This window comes from Hyla sarda, chromosome 2 (assembly GCF_029499605.1).
Source record: "Hyla sarda isolate aHylSar1 chromosome 2, aHylSar1.hap1, whole genome shotgun sequence".
Lineage (NCBI taxonomy): Eukaryota > Metazoa > Chordata > Amphibia > Anura > Hylidae > Hyla > Hyla sarda.
Window position 1 is genome coordinate 18,478,800 of NC_079190.1, and position 19,981 is coordinate 18,498,780.

The 19,981-nt window shown below is 46.0% G+C and overlaps 1 protein-coding gene across 13 annotated transcripts in view; it reads right to left on the reverse strand.

The window, feature by feature from the left end:
* Window positions 1-19,981, reverse strand: part of TENM4 (teneurin transmembrane protein 4) — a 1,400,276-nt gene that overhangs the window by 937,727 nt on the left and 442,568 nt on the right. For all 13 annotated transcript variants that reach the window (XM_056561274.1, XM_056561279.1, XM_056561286.1 and 10 more), the window contains exon 3: window positions 5,968-6,077. The gene's annotated coding sequence lies outside the window, so the exon portion shown is untranslated. The remainder of the gene's footprint in view (window positions 1-5,967; window positions 6,078-19,981) is intronic.

Here is a 19,981-nt window from a genome sequence, read left to right on the forward strand (position 1 = left end):
GTATTTAAAACTGGCATGGCTTCATTTAATTTACTTTGGTTTATACATTCTGATAATGAATTAGGAGGAGGGGCAGATATTTACTAGGTCACTGATAAAATCCCTATCACATGAATCCTGTAATACCTATTTTATTGGACTAACAGTATTTTGGGAGCTTTCATGAGTCCTCCGTTCTACAAGTCATTCCTTTATTTTGTGATATATATATATATATATATATATATATATGCAAAGTACCTCATCACACCACCTTCTCAGGTAGCGTGCCCCAAGATCAGCTCTGGCTCTGGGAGATCCAAGGAGGTCCCAGTCGTTGAAACCACCCCCTTTTACAGAATAGGGGATACATTTTTACAAACTAGAGTTCCCCTTAAACTTCTGCATTCCTCTCTTACAAGGTCCATTTAGAGGGCACAGTTCCTTACAATATCTCATTTTTCGAGTCTTTCCATTGTTAAGTTCTAAAAAAAAAAAAATAACCATATCATACCTCACTATCGTGTATAATATTTTGTCAAATTTCTCATAATTCCCAAAAATATATAATCCGAACACAAAGAAAAAAATAAAATAAAGTTTTCACGAGATCCAAGCAGGAGACAAACCCTGATGTTTCGACAAATGAATGATATTTCGTCTTGAAAGGCCGATGTCTCGTCTCATATCTGCTTCCCGACCCCTCGGGTTACAGAGAGTAGAAATAACTACAGGATAATTACCCTGGCGGTCACCCCGTAGACTCAAATATATATATTTTTTCTCAGGTCAAATGTTTCAGAGACGATTCCCCTGGCGCTTTCCTCCATGCATCTTCCATGCATAATGCTCGGTTAGATTGCCACCACGTGCTCCATTTTTACCTGACCTCATTTAAACCTCATAAAGTTGCGCCCGGGCTCCAAGAACGCCGTTGTTTTCTTTGTCAGGCGTAAAGTTAATCGCAAGCTGGAAGTGAAACTCTCCGAAAAAATAAATAAACTGGGCAACTGAACAAACAAAATTGATTATTTTCTTTAAAAGGTTATCCACCTTAAAGGGGTACTCTGGTGAAAACCTTTTTTCTTTTAAATCAACTGGCTCCTGAACGTTAAGCATATTTGTAAATTACTTCTATTAAAAAATCTTAATCTTTCCTCTACTTATTAGCTGCTGAATACTACAGAGAAAATTCTTTTCTTTTTGGAATGCTCTCTGATGACATCACGAGCACAGTTCTCTCTGCTGACGTTATTATAATAATAATAACGCTTTATTTATTGTTGTCCTTAGTGGCATTTAAACCCAAGTCCCCAGCACTGCAAGGCCGCAGTGCTAACCATTGAGTCACCATGCTGCCCTTCGCATACATCTGCTATGCATCTGCTATGCACGGTTGCTAAAATGGACAGAGATGTCAGCAGAGAGCACTGTGCTCGTGATGTCATCAGTGTTCCAAAAAGAAAGGAATTTCCTCTGTAGCATTCAGCAGCTAATACGTACTGGAAGGATTAAGATTTTTTAATAGAAGTAATTTACAAATATGCTTAACTTTCTGCCACCAGTTGATTTAAAAGAAAAAAGGTTTTCACCGGAGTACCCCTTTAAGGCGATTTTAGTGCTTACCTGCCAGACAGTAATGGACCTGCCTATAAAGGATCTGTGCTTGTCTTGGGGCTAACTGGCTGTATTGTGAGTCCACCATAACGCTGCTGCTTTCTTTTGGAGAAATGGTTATTTCTTGTTGGAGTTCCCTCCCTCCAACTACAAGTCCCAGGATGCCTTGTTTGTAAGTATGAGGTCACTTTTCTCCCTCCAACAGATCAGTCACCCCACCCATTGTAGCACACCTCGGACAATTCCCTGCAGCCCCGTGAAGAATGATCTCCCCCCACCAAGCAGTCACTCCAGCAATTGTAGCAGACAGGTTCCCTTTCATCACCTGACTAGTGATTTAACGTCTTCAGTTGCACTGCAACCTGGGAAAACCTGAGACGACATTTTGTATTCTGCTAATAATGAACATTGGGGCAAAGACCACATTGGAATTGTGAGACCAGCCATCAAACACAGGTACAGACACTATATTATAAACTATACTAACTTTACTGCCCCTGTAGCATAGTCAAATAAAAAAAAAAAATCCTGAAATACCCCTTTAATGGAAATAACAATTCACTCTATTTTTTGGACCCTCTACATCCGGCTGACTGCAGGGTCTGAATTGTAATAATCATACATAAAGGTCTGACCTTTCTTATAATAGGTTCTATGAGCCCTACGTTGAAATAACAGGTAGTCTCTGCAGGCATAAGCCTGCATAACAGAAATTTAAAGGGGGGCTCCAGGGGGGAAAATGCTTTCAAACTGACTGTTGCCAGAAAGTTAAAAAGATTTGTAAATTATTTCTATTTAAATATCTCAAGCCTTCCAGTACTTATCAGCTGCTGTATACTAAAGATGAAGTTGTGTAGTTCTTTCAGGTCTGATTATACTGCTCTCTGCTGCCACCTCTGTCCGTGTGAGGAACTGTCCAGAGCAGGAGCAAATCTCATAGCTCTGGACAGTTTCTGACATGTACAGAGGTGTTCAGACTCTGTGTTCAGACTGGAAAGAACCACACAACTTTCTGTGGAGCATACAGCAGCTGATAAGTACTAGAAGGATAAAGATTTTGATATATAAATATATATATATATATATATATATATATATATATATATATATATATACATAATTTACAAACCTGTATAACTTCTCGGTTTAAATACATTTTCTCCTACCCCTTTAATAAACCCCTTTAATAAACAAAGAAAACACTGATTAAGAAAAAGACACTAATGAAAAACTTGTTTTTCTTGAGGTCCAAGCAGATGTTGGAAAAAGGATGTGGGCGGTATTGTTTACTACATGTGACCCTCCTCTGAGGAACACCCAGTTACAAGAAAATTCATTGGATGGTCTATTCTGCAGGTTTGATTACTCTCCACATCTCAGCTTAGATGGGACCTTAAATTTGAAGCCCATATATATTATATAAAATATTACACCAATTTCACACTTGAATCATTTTGTCAAATAGCTCACTTCAAAGGCAAGAAGCCTTCGGTAAGAAGAAAAAAAACAAAAAACTTTCACAATGTTAGCAGAAAAACAGAAGAAAGGAGCTTAGATCTTGCTACATTTGTCCCTCCCCTGATTAACATTCTGAACTACTCAGATCCCAAAAAGGAAGAACCTGTTTAATCTCCTTTGTTCGTCATTTTCATGGACCATTTATTGAGTTCAGTAACTTTCACTGTCTCAGACCGTACATTGGAAACCCAAATATTGTAATTATCAATAATATTATGGAAAATTATTTAGTCTACAGTGAAATAATTTTTTTTTAATTAGTAAGACAAACCCTCCCCTGAGGAGTGCCTTCAACACTCAATGTGTCCTATTCATCTGTGGCATGTGGGTCATGTGAATTGCTCCTAGCTGGTTTATGATTTAGGATTCTATGAATGTACCATAGTCCTCTTTTCAGAATCATTGTGTATCAATTTGGTAGTTTGTTTTTTATTCTATCATAGGCTTTATTTTTGAGAATTGTTGTACTTTAACTCTATTTTCTAATCATTGATATGTGTATTGTATAGTCTTATACTCTTCTTAGTCTGGGTAAAGAAATGGGTAGAGGCTTATAAACCCAATATGGCGTTAAGACACTTTTTATTATCCGTTTTTAATGCGGTTCCATTACTCTTTCTGGATATAGCAATGATATTTTACTTAAATTTTTTACAAGTTTTATTCAATATCACTCTATGACACTTATGAATTGATTGTTGCCTATATAGCAGTGTCTCCCATCCAGGGTGCCTCCAGCTGTTGTAAAACCACAACTCCCAGCATTTAAAAGAGATCTGCAGCCATTAGGCCCTTATCGCCTATCCTATGTTTGTGTGGAGGGGGGGAGGGGGTTGGAACACTGGGACCTTCTGCAATCTCCTGTACGGGGCCCTGACTCTGCTGCAGCACTCCCATGCAGGAGGTGTGTCGGCCACAGCATGACGCCGCAGGCCAGCACGACCCCTCCATGTATCTTTATGGGAGAGGTGAAGATGCAGCGTTCGTGCATCCCCACCTCTCCCATAGAGCTGTATGGAGGGGGCGTGTCGTCAACCTCAGAGCCGGGGTAGGTCCCTGTATGGGAGATTGTGGGAGGTCCCAGCGATCGGACCCACCACGATCAGACACTTATCCCCTATCCTGTGGATAGGGGATAAGTGTATAGGCTGCAGTACTCCTTTAATAGACAACTCCAGTTTGTAAATATTAATTATAAGGGATATGGTAATGATTTCCAGAAGTCCAACCCCTAGGACCCCCTGTGTCCTTCAGAATGGGGCCAGTCTTCTACCCTGGAGCGCTCCGGCTCCCGCCTACCAAGTTGAACTGGTCTAGGGAGTAACAGCTTTCTCCTCAAATCACCGGCTGAGGGGGGACATTGCTGCGGCCTGTGATTGGCCGAACCGGCCGTCACTCCCGGGACCACTTTGTCTTGGAAGATGGGGGCCAGAGTTCTCAGGGAGGTGAATCAGGCCTTGTACTGAGATCCAAGGAGGTCCCAGTAATTCGATCCACCCCCTTTTACAGAATAGGGGGTAGGATTTTACAAACTGGAGTTCCCCTTAAATGGGCACTGTCAGATACAAAAACTTTTTATATGTTGTACATATTGGCCAAGCAATAGTTTTTCTAATATACTTCTTACATTTTTTTTCACATTTTATTAAAGAAAACTGCCCTTGAAAATACCACCACCAGGGGTTCCCATACCTCCTGGGACACTGATGAGTCCCACAGAAGCATGAGGGTGTCCAAGGGTCATGGACACAAGATGACTGATTGACAAGGCTGCAGGTGGAACACAGCCTGCAGCAACACTACTGTAATACAGAGTTTTACCACACATGTGCATCCAGCTGTTGCAAAACTGCAACTCCAAGCATGTCTGGACAGTCAAAGAATGTCTGGGCATGCTAGGAGTTGTATTTTAAAAAAAGCTGTATGCACATAGCTGTAAGCAACACTGCTGTAAAAAAGAGTTATCCAAACAGTGTACCTCCAACAATTCCAAAACTACAAAAAGTCCCAGCATTACAGGACTGCCTAAGGATGACACACATGAATGAAAGGAAGATGGAAGTTATTGACTCACCATATTGTCTTTGGCGGTAGAGTACAGGCAATCCCTAATATTCATTGTGTGTGTGTGTGTGTGTGTCTGTGTGTGTGTGTGTGTGTGTACAGCATAAAACCAGAGAGGAAAGGGTTACAAAGCAGGGCTGCCAGCTCCTGGGAGCAGTGAGTCAGCAGAGTGAGGGAGAGGGGGGAATCATCACAGTACAGGCAAGAGAAAGACACGCCCCTCCCTTTGACAAGATGGAAAAGACATTGAGCTGTAATATGCTCTTTTTTAGTGAAATATGGCTGATAGAGACTTACAAATTACATGTACATTACACTGAGTAACATATAACAGTTCCCATTGGTAACTCAAATTCTAAAAAAAATTATAATAATAATAATAAATTCCCAAAAATTATAAAATACGCACACAAAGAAAAAAATAAAAGAAAGTTTTTTCGAGATCCAAGCAGTAGACAAACCTGCTTGTCTCTTTTTGCAGACATTGGCATCACAGACTCCTCGCCAAAATGTCAGAGAAAAGCGCAATTTAAATTATCTCCCTTGAAACAGAGATCCAGCGAGCTTGACAATTGTCTTAGATTTCAGACCTGGAAATAACACCGATGGGAGTGACAGAGAGTCCCTGATAACAGGGGAGGACCGCGTACACAGTGTACCCTACAGATACACTGACATTTCATGTAAAGATACATTAGCTGGAAGAAAAAAAGCAATCAGGCCGAACCGTCGTACAACCCACGGCCAAGAAAACCCATAAGGTCCCATTTAGGATCAGCAGGTACTTACATCGCCTCGGGGAACGTCAGGGAAGAGTTCCAAAGTTTTCCTTTACTTGGAGTAAACTTTAAATCCACAACAAGATGGAACGTCGTCTCTTCTGCCGAAATATCAGAAATCTAGCGGGAGGGGAGAGAAAAAATAAATATTTGCGATTGGTTATCGGTTCAGTACAAGGTTGTATTTATTCAGAGGATACAAGAACTAAACGAAATTCGAGATTTTTATCTTTTTGATGGAGCGGAAACATTGGTGACATAATGTAACATGAACGCCAAGTTTTTTATTTTTTTGTGTGCACAACTGAGCATACACTGTGTATAAATAATAAAGGGTTACTCCCCTAGTTTCGAGAGTGATGGCCCACTAAACCAATTATCAGCTGAGGCAGGACATTGCTACACCCGGTGGTTAACGGGCCGGGCCGTCACTCTGGAGAGCAGTTCGTCTTGGAAGATGTAGGCCGGAGCGCTCAAAAGTAACATCATTACGAGACAGACACCATTTTGGAGATTGTAGGGGTCACAGCAAATGGACATCAAAGATGCTTATGTACCATAATACAGGTTTACCTTATTGTAGGCCATTAAAATTCAAGTTATGGTTCCTAAGTCAGGTCAAGGCCCACAAAAAACCCAGAAACCTTTAGTCTATTAAAATAATCAGAATGCCCCTTTCCCTTATGGATCCAGAGAAGATTTACCAGGAATAAAGCTAGAGTAACCACCCAACAACGTCACCCATATAGTGTTGGCCCCACTCTCCTTCTCATACAAATACTCTGCAGGCCTCCTTCCAGCTATGTTCCTGCCTATCTGACCCTATGGAATAGGGAACACCGAGGGTCTTCTCCACAGAGGCAACTTTTTAATGTTAGGTTAGCTAGTTATAGTGAATTTGTCAACTACAAAAGCCTTACCAAATGCCCACCATACTGGTGTTACCTTCCGTTATGTATATTGTTACTTTAATTTGTGGCAAAAACTGTTGCACCTGGAAGTGTCAAAGAGGCGTGGCTTGGGATCTGTGGTGCCCTAGGACTGCAACATGTCTCTGCTCTGAAGCCCTGCCTGCTCCCTGTTTGATAGACAAGGAGGAGGTGCATTAATGCAAGTTGCCGCGCATGTGCAGTGTCTTTGTTAGGTTCGGGCATGCCCATTAGCAGGAATCCTGCAGGACCAGCCCTTGAGAGGACATTTTGGGTGAGTTCCCACACATTGTTTCCCAGGACTTGACCCCCGCATGTGCCATTGATACTAGTTGTCGCGCATGTACGGTGGTTTTACAAGCTCTGGGCGTGTGCCACAATCTGTATCAATGACTCAAGCACAGATTTCAGCAGGGCTGTGTTTGATGGACAAGAAGAATTCAGTTTCCTGTGCTGAGCCCTGCTGAAATCTGTGCATGCGTCATTGATACAGATTGTCGTGGCGCATGCCCGAACCTAACAAAGTCACCGCGCATGCGCGACAACTAGTTTCAATGGCACATGCAGGGGTCAAGTCCTGGGGGAAAAAAGCATGGTAACTCACCCAAAATGTCCACTCAAGGCTGGTCCTGCAGGACTCCTGCTAATGGGAATGGTGTTCCTGCTGTGGAAAAAGTGTAGGAACTCAGTTCCCACACATTCCTGCAGGACTTGGGCACATGCGTGTATTTCAACAGGGCTCAGTGCAGGAAAGTGACCCCTCCTAGTTTATCAAACAGGGAGCAGAGAAGAAAGAAGTGTTGCAGTCGGAGGGCACAGCGGACCCCAAGCCACGACTCAAAAAAAACAACAACTATATACATACCTGAAGGTGTGACACCCGTATCCTTCATGCAAGCACAATTAAATGGTGTCAGCTGTTTGGTAAGCGATTTGTGATTGACAAATTGACCTTAAAGATTTGCCAAGCTACTATATAAAACAATAATACCAACAGACGTGACGCCGGGCGGCTGATTTCCCGTGAAACTGACACTTTTCCGACTCCAAGGTTGTTGTCGAGTTGGTCTAAAAATAGCGGCGTCTGTGTAATTCAGCTTTTTGCGCATCAGCCATCCCCAAACATGGCCATTTTTATAATATATATATCAATATATAATGAATTCATGAATAATAGATACAGCACTCTAGTTGGTCCGCCACCTGCACTACGGATGAAATCTATTGGTATGATTACCTGGCGGTATACAGCCAATATATAAATCTTACATTTCCATATGCTGAGAGATATATATATATATATACACAGTATTTTACACTGCAGCCAGAGAAGTTTTATATTAAATATTTGGGATGATTTATGAATTTAATATTACAGATTATTTAATACACAAGACAGTATAACAATCGTACCATGATTTAAAGGGCATTTCCCCATAAACTAAAAAAAAACAAACAAAGATATAATATAGAAATATGCAAATAGATATTCTTGAGTCGTCCTCTTCAGATCAGATTTAAAATGTGTCATCTTTACCATGATTTTGGAAAATCGCTGCAGAAACAACCAAAATGCCTTAAAAACATGTAAAAAAACAAAATGTAGCAAAAAATTGTAAAATTAAAGTCTTAAAGGGTTACTTCCCATGAATCCTCTGGCTTAGAGTGTTGCGTTTGATCACTGCACCTGGTCATCTAATCTGGTGGTGGATATCAACCAGGTGAACTGATTAAACTTTGAAGTCTTACAGGGTTAATGCACTCCCCAGCATCCGGAACTCAATGTTCCGAATGCCGGGTCCGGGCTTCCGTGTTCACGCCCCACCCCCTCGTGACATCAAGCCCCGCCCACCCAATGAAAGTCTACGGGAAGGGGGCGTGACGGCCGTCACGCCCCCTTCCCATAGACTTTCATTGAGGGGGCGGGACGTGACATCACTAGGCGGGGCATGACATCACGAGGGGGCAGCCGTGAACACAGAAGCCCGCACCCAGCGTTCGGAACGTTGAGTTCTGGACGCTGGTGACCGGAGTAACCCTTTAAGACTTCAAAGTCTAATCAGTTCACCTGGTTGATATCCAGCACCAGATTAGATTACCAGGTGCAGTGATCAAACGCAACACTCTGAGCCAGAGGATTAATGGGAAATTTAGACAGCATTCAATGATGAATTTACATCAAACATGGAGCCTATCCCATGCCTGCCACATCAGCTAAAACGGGTAAGCATGATGCACATACAAGAACCTCTATATTATTCTCACACTAGCCTATATATAATCAAAATAAGTAAAAAAAAAAAAAAATCCTTAAGTGCTTCTGTAAGTGTTCATTCAGATTACATATACGCCCCCTCCTTAGACTTTCCTTAGATAACAGATAAGGGATATGATCAATAGAAACATGTTTTTTTTTTTTTTTATTATAATTTATTATATTTTTTATCAATGGAAACATGTTGATGTTGCTGCACGGTGTGGGAAGACTTATGCAACGGACTCTTCATTTAGTGTACACAATATAAATAATGAAATGGACGCCATGTATCACCGCACGGTGCCGCCTCCATGTGACACAGTTGTGTCGCTCTTTTCTTCCAATATTTTTAACACTTTCCAAGCCGGAATCTACCATGAAATGTATAACCAGCAGGCAACAGTCATAGCAGGGAGAAGATTGTCTGTGCATGTTAATAGCGAGTTTTGTCATTTTTACAGTCCTTGACCTGAGGTTTTGTGCACCTTCTCCTCTACACAATTTATCTAACATCACACGAGGCCTGAAAACATTTGAAAATCTACAGCAGAAATGTGAAAAAAAATACAATAAAAAATAAACAAAAAATTAACATAAGATAAAAAAAATTAAATACTGCTACTACTACAAATATATATATATATATATATATATATATATATATATATATATATATATATATAGTGAGGGTGTGATGGAGGGCAGATGTTATTACCCTAGGGGCAGATAGCATTAACCCATTGTGCTCGTGAGGCCAGGGCGTGGTTTTACCTCTACACCACCCAAATTTATGGCCGCTGGATCCTGGGCAAGGCATGGGGCAAATGATGACTCCAACGCCAAGTTACGGAACAATGGCAGCTTAACTAAGTCAGACAGATGGAATAGTCTTTACAGCTCAGTTAGGCCCAAGGAGACTTTAGGGCTCACTGGGACTTATAGTGGATTTTGGACAATTTGCTTCAGGCCGACGCTGACTTTATGCCAACTGATCTTGACTGACTGGACTAGGACTGACTAGACAGACTTCACCCCATATGTAGCTCACCAGATTTTGACTTTCACCTGTGGGGCACTTGATTGGTAGAAGCGGGGCTGCGTGGTCGGCCTTGGGTCTCCTCAGGACACCGGACACTCTCTCCAGGTCTTGGCTGTTCCTCAGCATGCTCTAAACCATTGTTTCCCAACCAAGGTGCCTCCAGCTGTTGTAAAGCTACAACTCCCAGCATGCCTGGACTGCCGAAGGCTGGAAGTTGTACTTTTGCAACAGCTGGAGGCACCCTGGTTGGGAAACACTGCTCTAAACTGAAACTAGAACTCCCTAGCTAGCTCCTCCCAGGGTTTTTATGTGGGAGACTCTGGAGGGGTCCTATAGGCCACCCTATAAGTCACCTGATCACTGGTACCTTCCTTGGCTACAAGACTTGGTAAAAACCTTTAAAGGTACATAACGTCATATATACATTACATTAATATAGGCACTTATTAACCATTTAACATACTCAGCTTAAGGGGGGGACTCAGGGGACACTGCAATAGAGTCCACCAGACAGGACAGCAAGGGTACAGGTGTGCAACCCCTGTACTGGGCCACCACGTATATATTATACACAAAACTCAATGGGAGAGATTTATCAAAACCTGTGGAGAGGAAAAGTTGCCCAGTTGTCCATAGCAACCAATCAGCTTGCTTCTTTCATTTTACAGAGGGCTTGTTAAAAATGAAAGAAGCGAGCTGATTGGTTGCTCTGGGCAACTGGGCAACTTTTCCTCTGGACAGGTTTTGATAAATCTCCTCCATTGTGCGTATGTACTGTATGGAAGAGATTTATCAAAACCTGTCCAAAGAGAAAAGTTGCTGAGTTGCCCATAGCAACCAATCAGATCGCTTCTTTCATTTTTAAAAAGGACTGTAAAAAAATGAAAGAAGCGATCTGATTGGTTGCTATGGGCAACTCATCAACTTTTCCTCTGGACAGGTTTTAATAAATCTCCCCCCGTGTGTATGTGTATGTTGCACCATCACTTCCTAACAACTAAATATTTCGATGAAACTTGGTCACTTACATGTCAACTAACAATATAGAATAGATAAATAACTCTAACCTACCCCCTTACTTGAGAGTGGCAGTATTTGTCTGAAGTCCCCATGCAAGTCCATGGGACTTACTTCCGATAACTTATTCCATAAACTCTGCTCTGCAATTCCAGGTGTGTCAGTCCGGCTTGCAAGCCAAGCTCCTCCTGCAAACCATGTCCATCTCACAAAGCCCCAACCCCTCCGGTTTTCAACCCTATTGTGCATCAGTCTGGCTTGCAAGTCACCCCCACTCCCAAAAAGCCACGTCCCCTTCTATTTTGGGCTACAATCTCCTCATCACAACTCAGCCGCAGCAGAGAACAAGATATGAGAACGAGATTAGAGGACGGTATAAAAGGTCAGGATATGGAGGCGGGTTATGAGGACAGAATAAGAGCACGGGATAAGAGGATAGGAAATGGGTACAGGATATGAGGACAGGATATAAGGACGGGATATAAGGACACGATACGAGGACGGGATAAGAGGATGAAATAAGAAGACGGGATAGGAGATCGGGATATGAGGACGGGATATGAGGACAGGATATGAGGACGGGATATGGGGACGGAATATGGGGACAGGATAATGGAACGGGATAAGAGGATGGAATATGGGGACGGGATATGAGGATGGGATAAGAGGAAATGGGGACGGGATAAGAGAATGAGGTAAGAAGACAGGATAAGAGGTGGGGATAATCTGTAAGTAATAAATAATAATGTGGTGCCTTGGTGGGGTATAGGGTAGTTGGGGTGTTGCTGTCCTGAATTATAAAGGGCGCTGTTAACCCTTGTCACTCGTGACGCCAGGGTGAGGGTTAAATACTGTAATGGTGCTGGGCCTATCGCCACCCTTCCCAAGAACGATAGGTGAATGCGTAATAAATGGATTGTCCACAACCACTGTCAACTGAAACTTGCAGGAACTTTTACTGAAGATTTTCTGAAGCAGGCAATAGCAACAACAGTCCAGATAACAAAGTCTATTTGTAGTTGAGCAGCGATTGATAGTTGGTTGAGATCAGATAAGCTCAATTTAGCTTTAGGAAGATTTCATTGCATAGATCCGCTGGATTTAGGGGTGCATTTAGGTCCAGTGATCTTGCGGAGAGTAGCAGGGAATTATAGATATATAACCGCTGTGGTATAGGCCGAGGCCGCAAGGCTTTGGCCTGGTAAACGTACTTGTAAGTTGCGGAGGTCCTACCTCATTCCGAGTCAGCAACCCAAGAGAGCGATCAATGGCCGCAGCTCCCTTATATGGGCAGGGGCTGAGCCGTTTTGGATTGGTCCAAAACAACTGTCACTCACCGTTACACGGCATTATGGGAGAACACGTGACTCAAGAACCACCTAAGGTCCTTCAACATACCATAGAGTTCTGAACCAAGTCACATGACCCGCAGGTCCTGCGATGCTAAAACAAGTGAGTAACACCATATACAGTGGTCCCTCAACATACGATGGTAATTTGTTCCAAACGACCCACCGTTTGTCGAATCCATTGTATGTTGAGGGATCCGTGCAATGTAAAGTATAGGAAGTTATACTCACCTGTCCCCGCTGCTCCGGACAGCGTTCTCACCGCTCCCGATGCTGTCCCAGGGGCTCCCGATGCTGTCCCGCTGCTTCGGTGTCTTCTTCGGGATCCTCTGGCTTCTTCCGCATCTTCTGCAGGGTCCGGGCCTCGCTTTCTGGTGACGTTATTACGCTGCTGCGCCGGCGCGGCGTGCATAGTGACATAATAACGACGCCGAAAAGCGAGGCCCGGACCCTGGAGAAGATACAGAAGACGTCGGAGGATCGCGAAGTGGACCCGGAGCAGCGGGGATAGGTAAGCGAACCTGTCCGGGATGCTTAAACTGCTATCCGACAGCAGCTTAAGCATTTTGCGCTGTCGGATAGCAGTTAATGCGATGGCCCCGACATATAAAAGCATCGTATGTCGATGCTGACATCGACATGCGATGGCCTTTGAGAGGCCATCGTATGTCGTTTTTATCATATGTCGGGGCAATCGCATGTCGGGGGGTTACTGTACATATTTACAATGATAATATTCATAAAGATCAAGTTACTAAGGGGTGACTAGGGGCTAATTAGGGAAGCGAACCCCGATAGTCCTAGGGACTCTGACTTTGAGGACTAATAACCAAGGCACAGTACGCAATACGGTGCCGGGACACCACAATAATATAAACAACAGCCACAAAATATAAATAAAATAGCCATAAAACACTCAAAAATCAGCAAATCTAAAATTATACAGATCTAAAAAAGCAATTTTCATTTGTTAGGAGGGGGAAGGTGCCAATTACAGTCGTTCCATGCAGTAAAAACCACTCCCACATGCGATATCCAAAAGTTGCCCGATGTTGCTGTTACGCCGAGCGCTCCGGGTCCCCGCTCCTCCCCGGAGCGCTCGCTACACTCTCGCTCCCGCAGCGCCCCGGTCAGATCCACTGACCGGGTGCGCTGCGATACCGCCTCCAGCCGGGATGCGATTCGCGATGCGGGTGGCGCCCGCTCGCGATGCGCACCCCGGCTCCCGTACCTGACTCGCTCTCCGTCGGTCCTGTCCCGGCGCGCGCGGCCCCGCTCCCTAGGGCGCGCGCGCGCCGGGTCTCTGCGATTTAAAGGGCCACTGCGCCGCTGATTGGCGCAGTGGTTCTAATCAGTGTGTTCACCTGTGCACTCCCTATGTATACCTCACTTCCCCTGCACTCCCTCGCCGGATCTTGTTGCCATTGTGCCAGTGAAAGCGTTCCCTTGTGTGTTCCTAGACTGTGTTCCAGACCTCCTGCCGTTGCCCCTGACTACGATCCTTGCTGCCTGCCCCGACCTTCTGCTACGTCCGACCTTGCTTCTGTCTACTCCCTTGTACCGCGCCTATCTTCAGCAGTCAGAGAGGTTGAGCCGTTGCTAGTGGATATGACCTGGTCACTACCGCCGCAGCAAGTCCATCCCGCTTTGCGGCGGGCTCTGGTGAACACCAGTAGTGACTTAGAACCGGTCCACTAGCACGGTCCACGCCAATCCCTCTCTGGCACAGAGGATCCACCTCCTGCCAGCCGGCATCGTGACAGTAGATCCGGCCATGGATCCCGCTGAAGTTCCTCTGCCAGTTGTCGCCGACCTCACCACGGTGGTCGCCCAGCAGTCACAATAGATAGCGCAACAAGGCCACCAGCTGTCTCAACTGACCGTGATGCTACAGCAGCTACTACCACAGCTTCAGCAATCATCTCCTCCGCCAGCTCCTGCACCTCCTCCGCAGCGAGTGGCCGCCTCAGGCCTACGACTATCCTTGCCGGATAAATTTGATGGGGACTCTAAGTTTTGCCGTGGCTTTCTTTCACAATGTTCCCTGCACTTGGAGATGATGTCGGACCAGTTTCCTACTGAAAGGTCTAAGGTGGCTTTCGTAGTCAGCCTTCTGTCTGGAAAAGCTCTGTCATGGGCCAAACCGCTCTGGGACCGCAATGACCCCGTCACTGCCTCTGTACACTCCTTCTTCTCGGAAATTCGAAGTGTCTTTGAGGAACCTGCCCGAGCCTCTTCTGCTGAGACTGCCCTGCTGAACCTGGTCCAGGGTAATTCTTCCGTTGGCGAGTACGCCGTGCAATTCCGTACTCTTGCTTCAGAACTTTCCTGGAATAATGAGGCCCTCTGCGCGACCTTTAAAAAAGGCCTATCCAGCAACATTAAAGATGTTCTGGCCGCACGAGAAATTCCTGCTAACCTACATGAACTCATTCATCTAGCCACTCGCATTGACATGCGTTTTTCCGAAAGGCGTCAGGAGCTCCACCAGGATATGGACTTTGTTCGCACGAGGCGTTTTTTCTCCCCGGCTCCTCTCTCCTCTGGTCCTCTGCAATCCGTTCCTGTGCCTCCCGCCGTGGAGGCTATGCAAGTTGACCGGTCTCGCCTGACACCTCAAGAGAGGACACGACGCATGGAGAATCTCTGCCTGTACTGTGCCGGTACCGAACACTTCCTGAAGGATTGTCCTATCCGTCCTCCCCGCCTGGAAAGACGTACGCTGACTCCGCACAAAGGTGAAACAGTCCTTGATGTCAACTCTGCTTCTCCACGTCTTACTGTGCCTGTGCGGATATCTGCCTCTACCTTCTCCTTCTCCACTAAGGCCTTCTTGGATTCCGGATCTGCAGGAAACTTTATTTTGGCCTCTCTCATCAACAGGTTCAACATCCCAGTGACCAGTCTCGCCAGACCTCTCTACATCAATTGCGTTAACAATGAAAGATTGGACTGTGCCGTGCGTTACCGCACGGAACCCCTCCTAATGTGCATCGGACCTCGTCACGAAAAAATTGAGTTTTTGGTCCTCTCCAATTGCACTTCCGAAATTCTCCTTGGACTACCCTGGCTTCAACACCATTCCCCAACCCTGGATTGGTCCACAGGGGAGATCAAGAGTTGGGGTACCTCTTGTTTCAAGGACTGCCTTAAACCGGTTACCAGTACTCCCTGCCGTGACCCTGTGGTTCCCCCTGTAACCGGTCTCCCTAAGGCCTATATGGACTTTGCTAATGTGTTTTGCAAAAAACAAGCTGAGACTCTTCCTCCTCACAGGCCTTATGACTGTCCTATTGACCTCCTCCCGGGCACTACTCCACCCCGGGGCAGAATTTATCCTCTGTCCGCCCCAGAGACTCTTGCTATGTCTGAGTACATCCAGGAAAATTTAAAAAAGGGCTTTATCCGCAAATCCTCCTCTCCTGCCGGAGCCGGATTTTTCTTTGTGTCCAAAAAAGATGGCTCCCTACGTCCTTGCATTGACTACCGCGGTCTTACAAAATCACGGTAAAGAACCGCTACCCTCTACCTCTTATCTCTGAACTCTTTGATCGCCTCCAAGGTGCCCACATCTTTACCAAACTGGACTTAAGAGGTGCTTATAATCTCATCCGCATCAGAGAGGGGGATGAATGGAAAACGGCATTTAACACTAGAGATGGACACTTTGAGTATCTGGTCATGCCCTTTGGCCTGTGCAACGCCCCTGCCGTCTTCCAAGACTTTGTTAATGAAATTTTTCGTGATCTCTTATATTCCTGTGTTGTTGTGTATCTGGACGATATCCTGATTTTTTCTGCCAACCTAGAAGAACACCGCCAGCATGTCCGCATGGTTCTTCAGAGACTTCGTGACAATCAACTTTATGCCAAGATGGAGAAATGTCTGTTTGAATGTCAATCTCTTCCTTTCCTAGGATACTTGGTCTCTGGCCAGGGACTACAAATGGATCCAGACAAACTCTCTGCCGTCTTAGATTGGCCACGCCCCTCCGGACTCCGTGCTATCCAACGTTTTTTGGGGTTCGCCAATTATTACAGACAATTTATTCCACATTTTTCCACCATTGTGGCTCCTATCGTGGCTTTAACCAAGAAGAATGCCAATCCTAAGTCATGGCCTCCTCAAGCGGAAGACGCCTTTAAACGGCTCAAGTCTGCCTTTTCTTTGCTCCCGTGCTCTCCAGACCTGACCCATCTAAACCCTTCCTATTGGAGGTAGATGCCTCCTCAGTAGGAGCGGGAGCGGTCCTTCTACAAAAAAATTCTTTCGGGCATGCTGTTACCTGTGGTTTTTTTTCTAGGACCTTCTCTCCGGCGGAGAGGAACTACTCCATCGGGGATCGAGAGCTTCTAGCCATTAAATTAGCACTTGAGGAATGGAGGCATCTGCTGGAGGGATCAAGATTTCCAGTTATTATTTACACCGATCACAAAAAACTCTCCTATCTCCAGTCTGCCCAACGGCTGAATCCTCGCCAGGCCAGGTGGTCTCTGTTCTTTGCCCGATTTAATTTTGAAATTCACTTTCGGCCTGCCGATAAGAACATCAGGGCCGATGCTCTCTCTCGTTCCTCGGATGCCTCGGAAGTAGAGCTCTCTCCGCAACACATCATTCCTCCTGACTGCCTGATCTCCACTTCTCCAGCCTCCATCAGGCAAACTCCTCCAGGGAAGACCTTCGTCACTCCACGCCAACGCCTCGGAATCCTCAAATGGGGTCACTCCTCCCATCTCGCAGGCCATGCGGGCATCAAGAAATCCGTGCAACTCATCTCTCGTTTCTATTGGTGGCCGACTCTGGAGACGGATGTTGTTGATTTTGTGCGGGCCTGCACTGTCTGTGCCCGGGATAAGACTCCTCGCCAGAAGCCCGCTGGTCTTCTTCATCCTCTGCCTGTTCCCGAACAGCCTTGGTCTCTGATTGGTATGGACTTTATTACAGACTTACCCTCATCCCGTGGCAACACTGTTGTTTGGGTGGTCGTTGATCGATTCTCCAAGATGGCACATTTCATCCCTCTTCCTGGTCTTCCTTCTGCGCCTCAGTTGGCAAAACAATTTTTTGTACACATTTTTCGTCTTCACGGGTTGCCCACGCAGATCGTCTCGGATAGAGGCGTCCAATTCGTGTCAAAATTCTGGAGGGCTCTCTGTAAACAACTCAAGATTAAATTAAACTTTTCTTCTGCTTATCATCCTCAATCCAATGGGCAAGTAGAAAGAATTAACCAGGTCCTGGGTGATTATTTACGGCATTTTGTTTCCTCCCGCCAGGATGACTGGGCAGATCTTCTACCATGGGCCGAATTCTCGTATAACTTCAGAGTTTCTGAATCTTCTTCCAAATCCCCATTTTTCGTGGTGTACGGCCGTCACCCTCTTCCCCCCTCCCTACTCCCTTGCCCTCTGGTTTGCCCGCTGTGGATGAAATAACTCGTGATCTTTCCACCATATGGAAAGAGACCCAAAATTCTCTCTTACAGGCTTCAACACGCATGAAGAAGTTTGCTGATAAGAAAAGAAGAGCTCCCCCCATTTTTTCTCCCGGAGACAAGGTATGGCTCTCCGCTAAATATGTCCGCTTCCGTGGTCCCAGCTACAAATTGGGACCACGCTATCTTGGTCCTTTCAAAATTTTGTGCCAGATTAATCCTGTCTCTTATAAACTTCTTCTCCCTCCTTCTCTTCGTATTCCTAATGCCTTTCACGTTTCTCTTCTTAAACCACTCATCATCAACCGTTTCTCTCCTAAACTTATCTCTCCCACTCCTGTCTCCGGTTCTTCAGACATCTTTCCTGTAAAGGAGATACTGGCCTCCAAAAAGGTCAGAGGAAAAACCTTCTTTTTGGTTGACTGGGAGGGCTGTGGTCCTGAAGAGAGATCCTGGGAACCTGAGGACAATATCCTAGATAAAAGTCTGGTCCTCAGGTTCTCAGGCTCCAAGAAGAGGGGGAGACCCAAGGGGGGGGTACTGTTACGCCGAGCGCTCCGGGTCCCCGCTCCTCCCCGGAGCGCTCGCTACACTCTCGCTCCCGCAGCGCCCTGGTCAGATCCACTGACCGGGTGCGCTGCGATACCGCCTCCAGCCGGGATGCGATTCGCGATGCGGGTGGCGCCCGCTCGCGATGCGCACCCCGGCTCCCGTACCTGACTCGCTCTCCGTCGGTCCTGTCCCGGCGCGCGCGGCCCCGCTCCCTAGGGTCTCTGCGATTTAAAGGGCCACTGCGCCGCTGATTGGCGCAGTGGTTCTAATCAGTGTGTTCACCTGTGCACTCCCTATGTATACCTCACTTCCCCTGCACTCCCTCGCCGGATCTTGTTGCCATTGTGCCAGTGAAAGCGTTCCCTTGTGTGTTCCTAGCCTGTGTTCCAGACCTCCTGCCGTTGCCCCTGACTACGATCCTTGCTGCCTGCCCCGACCTTCTGCTACGTCCGACCTTGCTTCTGTCTACTCCCTTGTACCGCGCCTATCTTCAGCAGTCAGAGAGGTTGAGCCGTTGCTAGTGGATACAACCTGGTCACTACCGCCGCAGCAAGTCCATCCCGCTTTGCGGCGGGCTCTGGTGAACACCAATAGTGACTTAGAACCGGTCCACTAGCACGGTCCACGCCAATCCCTCTCTGGCACAGAGGATCCACCTCCTGCCAGCCGGCATCGTGACAGTTGCCAAGATAGGGTAGGTCATGAAAGTAAATGTCGGGGAGAAGAACAGCTAGGACTTTTTCAGGCAGCCCTGTAGTGGAGAGTATCGGAGCGGAGGGGCACATGACAGGGGGAGACTGGGCTGGACATATGGTAGGGACGTTACGTAAGGGGAGGAGTTAGGAGGGGGTTTAAGAGGGAGGGGGTTGGGTCAGTTGGCATAAGGCCAGTGAAGGGTAATAGGTTTGGGTCCTTCTTGTCGCGCCAGCGGGAGAGGGATTTGGAGGCAGGAGTGGTGATTTTGGTGGTTTGAGAAGGTATTGGTGGAGGAGGCTGGGGACGGTAGTCAGCCTGGTGAAGGATTCTCCGTGGGCATGGGCCCCGGGGAGAGGATTGGGCCCCTGAAATGGTGTCCCTAGTTCTGGTGCCTTACGGCTAGGGGCAAATGTAGGGGGCTTGGCACATTGGTTCACTTGGGGTGAAAAGGGGACGTTGCCTCCAGACCTCTCTGCCGCTGTAGGGTGGTTATGTTTTATGGTTTTTTTGTGTGATGTTCATACAATATGTTATGACAATGTTTAAATTGTTCAATGTTAATAAATATGGGCTGCTGTGGCCTTTTGTACCACTAACCGGTGTCAGTCGTTATTGGAATTTTGGGGTGGGGCAAAAGGTAAGCAGCTAGGATATCCCCTAGTAATGCTCCCCATGCCACCCCTTGCTTTCTGTGCAGTGGATTTGGGGCAGTGGTCTCCAAACTGTGGCCCTCCAGATGATGCAAAACTTC